Genomic DNA, 7717 nt, shown 5'->3' on the forward strand with positions numbered 1-7717 from the left:
GGACAGAGGAGGAGGAGGTCTCTGAGAACTCTTGCGATTTCAAAAATCAAAGGGAATAGATGAATGTTGTCATATCCTTAATACTAATAAAAATTTAGAGTCCTTTTTACCATCCACAAAATGGACTTGTAAGTTCTCACACAAAAGCAATTGCCTTAAAGACCGGCTCATATCTCCACCTGAAAGAGGCTACCTTCTCATTATATTCCCCGCCCCCAACACATCAGACACATTTAACAAGTGATGAGAAAAAAGGACAGATTCTGATCTAAATGGTACAAAAATCCAGAAAGACTTCACCTCGCTAACCATGCAGGCAATTAAATGCACTTAATTACAAGCCTCACAGCCTTACCTGCCAATGACACAAACAACGCTGATTACTCTCCTATTAAGTAGAAGAATTAATCACACAGCAGAGCACAGCTTACGTGGCCTGGACTTTGCAGAAGGAACTAAGACGAGAAAAGAAACGCATACTTAATACTCTGGAGGGCAAAGGATGGGGGTTGTTCCTCCATCCTTGTCCTATTAGACCTCTCGGCGGCTTTCGATACCATCGACCATGGTATCCTATTGCACCGTCTGGAGGGGTTGGGGATCGGGGGCACCGTATTGCGGTGGTTCCGCTCCTACCTCTCTGGCCGGACGCAATGTGTGTTGACAGGGGAGCAGAGGTCGACCCCGAGGCCCCTCATTTGTGGGGTCCCACAGGGGTCGATCCTCTCGCCTCTCCTGTTCAACACATATATGAAACCGCTGGGCGAGATCATCTGTGGTTTTGGGGTGAGATATCATCTGTACGCTGATGACACTCAGCTGTATATTTCCACCCCAAACCACCCCAACGAGGCTGTTGAAGTGATGTCCCGTTGTCTGGAAGCCGTGCGGGTCTGGATGGGTGACAACAGGCTCAAGCTCAACCCCTCCAAGACAGAGTGGCTGTGGCTTCCGGCACCCCGGTACAACCAGCACATTCCATCGCTGGCCATCGGGGATGAACAATTAGCCCTGGTGGAACGGGCACGCAATTTGGGCGTCCTCCTTGATGCCCGGCTGGCTATGGAAGATCATGTGGCAGCCGTGGCGAGGGGGACGTTCCACCAGGTTCGCCTGGTGCGCCAATTGCGACCCCTTTTGGACCGGGAGGCCCTGCACACAGTCACTCACGCGCTGGTGACATCTCGCCTGGACTACTGTAATGCTCTCTACATGGGGCTCCCCTTGAGGTGCACCTGGAGACTGCAGTTGGTCCAGAATGCAGCCGCGCGGGTAATTATGGGGAGATCGAGGTTCTCCCATATAACACCGCTCCTGCGCGAGCTGCACTGGCTTCCTGTGGCCTACCGGGTGCGCTTCAAGGTGTTAGTTACCATCTTCAAAGCGCTCCATGGCATAGGGCCTAGTTACCTGCGGGATCGTGTCCTGCCCCATACATCCCTGCGACCCATTCACTCACACAGAGAGGGTCTCCTCCGGGTGCCGTCCTCTAGAGATTGTCAGAGGGCGGTGCCCAGGAGTAGGTCCTTCTCTGTGGCGGGCCCTACCCTTTGGAACGACCTCCCCCCAGACATTAGAACAACAACCGATCTCCGCTCCTTCCGCAGTAAACTGAAGACCCACCTGTTTCGGCTAGCCGGCCTGGCATAATTCAACAACTTTTTCACCCCTAGGTCATTTTTAACTGTCAATTTTAGTTTTTAAACTATTAATGTTATTGGGGTTTTAACCTTTAGTATTGTACTTGTTTATTTATTTTTTACCTCCTCTGTATGACACTGTGCTGACTGTTGCTTGTGTACGTCGCCCCGAGTCCCTGTGGGGAGAGGGGGCGACTAATAAGTTTAAATAAATAAATAAATAAATAAATAAATAAATAAATAAATAAATAAATAAATAAATAAATAAATAAATAAATAAATAAATAAATAAATAAATAAATAATAAATAAATAAATAAATAAATAAATAAATAAATAAATAAATAAATAAATAAATAAATAAATAAATAAATAAATAAATAAATAAATAAATAAATAAATAAATAAATAAATAAATAAATAAATAAATAAATAAATAAATAAATAAATAAATAAATAAATAAATAAATAAATAAATAAATAAATAAATTAATTTTGGGATTTTAGCAAGATTTCCAGAGCAATTTGGGCATTATCGGTAGTCCTTGACTTACGACCACCATTGAGCCCCAAATTCCCATCGCTGAGTGAGACATTTAGTGAATTTGTCTGGCCCCATTTTACAACTTTTCCTGCTATAAAATTACATGATTAGTGCCACTGGCTTGATCTACAAACTCCAGAGGACTTCTTGGCTCCAGCAAAGAGAGGCCGTATTGGAAGCACGAACTTTTTGTTGACATCTGGAAGCGGCCCAGATCTCTGCAGCCCAGATGTCATAGCCAGGTCTATAAAACTCCTGGCCATGTAGGGAAGAAACCTGAAGGGTGGATTAAAGATGGGAGAAAAGTTGCCTGAACCTCAGTGTTACTCAACTGTAACTCTCCGCAGCTGCCACCAGCAGAGCTACCGATAAGGGTTGCCGGCAGCTGACGTTCAGCCACTTGGGAGGCACTAATTGTTCCCCACTAATAGTTGCTATTTTGGTTTTTCTCTCTAAACAAAATCCAAAGTTCCTTGGGGAAAGATTGGTGGAAAAATGTCGCATAATGAGGAACGTGTGGAGCGTGGGTGAGCTCCCTTAATGAGTCCCTTGGCCAGATCAAGGCAGGTTCCTCGTGCTTGACCAACAGTGGAGAAAGAACTGCTCTGCTTTAGGGCAGTATGGTGGGTGGTGAAGCTGCCTCTGCAGCTTCTCCACTCCTTGGTTTAGATATGGGGCAATCACTTCCGCTTGGCAGAAGCCCTCGTGAAGAGACAGAATAAGAGAGTGACAGAATTGGAAGGGACCTTGGAGATCTTCTAATCCAGGGGGCGGCAACCTTAAAGAGCCACAAGGCTCCTAACCGGAAGCCCCCCGTTCAATTCTGGGGCCAACTGGAAGTCCGGTTCCCCCCACCATAGAGTCTCCTCCTAGCACAAGGTCCTTTTTCCTCTGCCGACCGGAAGTCCGGTTCCCCCACCATAGAGTCTCCTCCTAGCACGACATCCTTTTTCTTCTGCCAACCGGAAGTCCGGTTCCCCCACCATAGAGTCTCCTCCTAGCACGACGTCCTTTTTCCTCTGCCGACCGGAAGTCCGGTTCCCCCACCATAGAGTCTCCTCTTAGCCTGGTGTCCTTTTACCTTTTACCGACTGGCAACAGGGAGCCGCAGCAGAGGGATGAGAGAGCCACATGCGGCCCAGAGCCATGGGTTGCTGGCTCCTGTTCTAATCCAACCCCCTGCTCAGGCAGGAAGCCCCATACCATTTCAGACAAATGGTTGTCCAATCTCTTCTTAAAAACCCTCCAGTGTTGGAGTATCCACAACCTCTGGAGACACCACATTCCAGCTTGTCACAAAGCCAAGTGCAGCCAAATGCATTGCCTTGAGAGGGCCTTCATAGAAGCCAAGACCACATTCCCTCTCTTTGAAGATCTGAGAATATTTGAGATCCTCCATCACAAACTCTTAACCAACAACAAAGGAGAGCCCCAGAAATCTCTCGATTGCAATTTATACGCCACTTCTTATTTTTCTGATTTGTCAATTTATCTCAGGAGTTTGGTTGATTCCAAGCAGATTTGCAATAAAATATGTATTTGGGTGTCACATAATGTGTGTGACATATTGCCAGTCACACACTGTGCCTTTTGCACTTTTTGTAAATCATTTTGCCTCACAGACTGTATTTTGATTTTATTTTTTTTTAGGAGAAATGTGTGCCAGAATTAAGTCTGCATGGATTCACGTCTGCGTGGGCTTCTTTATATGATATTCTTATCTGAATGGGCCACAAGACTGCAAAATTCACAGGAGACCCAATTTTTCAAGCCTTGCTGAGTTTGGTTTGCAATTTATTTGGAAATGAATGAGCTTGCTTTCCAAACGTCAATGAGGCAAATTTCTCTCCCACCTCTGCTTCAAACCTAACCATGAAAAACTTAAGGGAAAGTGTTTGGGGTTTTCCTCCGTGAATCGAGATCTGCCTGCAAGCATCTGGTTGGTTATTTGAAGGAAAAGTGGATTATGTGAGATTTTCTTGGAAATTCTTCTAATCCGGCAACATTTTTCATTTGTTGTCTGCAAACGTGACTCAGCCTGGAAGTTTCACCTTGTTCCAGTGAGCAGAAAAATCCGGATCGCTTGCAAAATATTTAGCAGTAGAGTCTGGAGATTGAAATAATATAAAAAGCACAAATAAGTCAGTAAATAAATAAATGCTGCCAGTTATAAAAACCCTGTGGCTTCAAACTGCACTACAAAGAGAGAGGAGAAGGAAAAGAAGGAGGCGGCATTTTAATTTATGTGTTTATTTATTTAAATGTCTCATCTGCCCAGCCCTAAAGGCGTGGGGCAGATGAATGAGCTTGGTAAAACCAACGCTTTAAAAAAAAAAAACACCCCGAGATTCAGAGATTAGCCAAGATGTCTAAATTAAAATTTACAATCAAGATTCATCCTTCATTATCCTCAATAATCATTTTCCCATTTTTTTTCTCCAAAAAGACATGCTTTACAGCCACATCTCTGGAGAAGAAAGTCCCTCAAATGGTGAGGTGGCCATCCAAATTACAGGCATTCCTTGGCTTAAGACCACAATTGACCCAACGTTTCTGTTGTTAAGAGAGACATTTGTTAAGTGGGTATGGCCCTATTTTATGACCTTTTTGCCAGAGTTCTTAAATGAATCACTGCAGCTGGTAAATTAGTGACAAGGTTGTTAAGTGAATCCGGCTTCCCCATTGATGTTGCTTGTCAAACAATCACGTGAGCTTAGGACCCAGAAGTGGTCATAAGTTTGATCCAGCTGCCAAGCATCTGAATTCTGATCACATGACCATGGGGCTGTTACAAAGGTCGTGTGAAAAATGGCCATAAGTCACTTTTTCCGGTGCTGTTGTAACTTTGAATGGTTGCTTAAGTGAACTGTTGTAAATTGAGGACTACCTGTATTGGACAAAATTGCAGTTGCAATGCAGGATGAAAATAGCAGATGTGGCTAGAAAAAATGGTTGGATAACGTATAGAATTCAAGCCGGAATTATTTCTATTGTAACTATTTCTATTCCATTATAACAGATGGCTATAGCAAAGGGTCAGTATTTCCAATGCTTCCCATCCAAACAGCAGCGAGAATGGCGTATGCACAGCAATGGAAAAGGGAAAACACCCCTTCAGAAAAGGAGATAATAAGGAAGATATTAACATGTGCAGAAATGGATAGACTAACGTCTAGAGTTAAAAACAACAAAGGAGAGCCAGAATATTATGACACACAGAATAGATTTTATCAATGGCTGGAAACACGAGGTGGGAGTTGGAACACGAAAAAATTAGGCTAAGTAGACCTGAAATGAGATATTATATATGCACTAGAATGAATACGTTGGTCAAAAATAATTGTGTAAGACTAGCACTGTGTAAGTAGTATATATGTTATTTGTTTTTCACTTTGGTTTCTATGGTGGATGAAATGCCAGGACGGTCACACTGTGTTTGATATATATTTTTGTAAATAATAAAAATATTTTTTTTTAAAAAAAGAGAATGGCAGGAGTGTTTCTCAGCCTTGGAATTTTAAGGCGGATGGACTTCAACCCACTGTTCCCCAGCCAGCCATGCAGTTGTTCTACTGCTTCAACTCACCTGGATGGGGGACTAGGGATGCAGAGAAAAGATTGAGAAGGGGGCAAGGGGTCATCTTTGGGTCACACTCATGCACACACACACACACACCACATGCTCCACTCGTCCTCCCAGAATTTTCTTTCAGCTCTTCTCAAGTCCTCCCCACATTTTGGAGACCATCAGACAGAGTATCTCCTCTGACTTCTAACTCAATGTTTCTCAATCTCAGCAACTTTAAGCTACTGTATGCCAGTGGTGGGTTTCAAAAATTTTTTAAACCTCTTCGGTAAGTGTGGCCTGCTTTGTGGGAGTGGCTTGCCAGCCATGTGACTGGGTGGGAGTGGCTTGGCAGTCATGTGACTGGGTGGGCGTGGCCAACTTGTAATATGTGGTGAAACTCACTTAACAATGCTTTTGCTTAGCAACCAAAATGTTGGCTCAGAAACTCTGGCATTTGAAGCACGCAAGTCTTAAAGCTGTCAAGTTACAAGACCCTTGCACCCCTAACCCTTTAGAAAAAACCCTCAGGGGTGTTCAAACTTGACAGCTTTAAGACTTGTGGACTTCAACTCCCAGAATTCCTCCCCCCGTCATGTTGGCTCAGGAACTCTGGCATTGAAGCATGCAAGTCTTAAAGCTGTCAAGTTACAAGACCCTGTATTCAGCTCCCAGAATCCCCCAGTCAGCATGCAGCACTTGAAGTCCACCCATCTTAAAGGGCCAAGGTTGAGACCCCTGAGTGCTGGTCTGAGCAGAAAAGCTCAAAATATCAATCAATATGGATCCTCCTTAAGAGAAAAAGAATTAGATGCAAAGCTGTAGAATAGGTACTGTCTTGCTGGACCCTCGTACCTATGTAAAGCATCTCAGGATTGCTGGTCATTGGCTAAACAGAAGTATAATATGGTTGGCAAAAGGGTAGGGCTACTAAATCTGGGCTGCAAGATTCGAGGCAGCCAGACCATGTCAGCAAAGAGATGGAGGAAAGCTATAGTTGATGTCATCTAGTGGTCAGTGAGATTTTTGCAGCCCAGAGCTAACACCACTTTTTAAAAAATGAACACATTTTTATACTTCTTCATTGATGGTGATTCAGTTCTCCAAATCACAAGCACTTATCATTCTACGGTGTTCAGCATCAGTTGGATTCCCATTATGAAAATGCTATCCAGTTCTTGCCAGATCCTATCATTCCAGCTAGGTGAAAGAAGAACAACCAAGATGATTAGAAGGCTGGAGGCTAAAACATATGAAGAACGGTTGCAGGAATTGAGTATGTCTAGTGAAGAGAAGGACCAGGGAAGACATGATAGCAGTGTTCCAATATTTGAGGGGCTTTCACAGAGAGGAAGAGGTCAAGCTAATTTCCAAAGCACCTGAAGGCCAGACAAGGAATAATGGATGGAAACTGATCAAGGAGAGATTCAACCTAATAAGGAGAAATTTCATGACAGTGAGAACAATCAACCAATGGAACGGAAGTTGCCTTTGGAAGTCATGGGAGCTTCATCACTGGAAGCTTTCAAGAAGAGACTGGACTGCCCTCTGTCAGAAATGTGTAGGGTCTCCTGCTTGGGCGAGGAGTTGGACTAGATAACCTACAAGGTCCCTTCCAACTCTGTTCATCTGTTAAATCTGTTAAAATTTAGAAAAGCTGATACTTGGGAAGTCAAAAATAAGAAATTAGTTGTACTCCAGTGAGAACTTAAGTGTCGGGGCAACCGCAGGGAAGGATTTAAAAAAATAGTGGTTTTGATCATGCGAGTATGGTGACTATTTTTTAAAAACATCTCCTGCAGATTCCTCTGCTAGATGTAATTCTAATTGGAAGGCTTTCTATGCTGTTCGTATTTCAGAACTGGGGTCATTTGTAATGATGTCCACCATCCTGTGTTTAAATGGAATGAAGTTCTTCAGCCATAATTATTGTTTGCCTTTTGGTGTTTCTTTTTCTTTAGAAAGAAAT

This window comes from Natrix helvetica (assembly GCF_964273705.1).
Source record: "Natrix helvetica genome assembly, chromosome: 9".
Lineage (NCBI taxonomy): Eukaryota > Metazoa > Chordata > Lepidosauria > Squamata > Natricidae > Natrix > Natrix helvetica.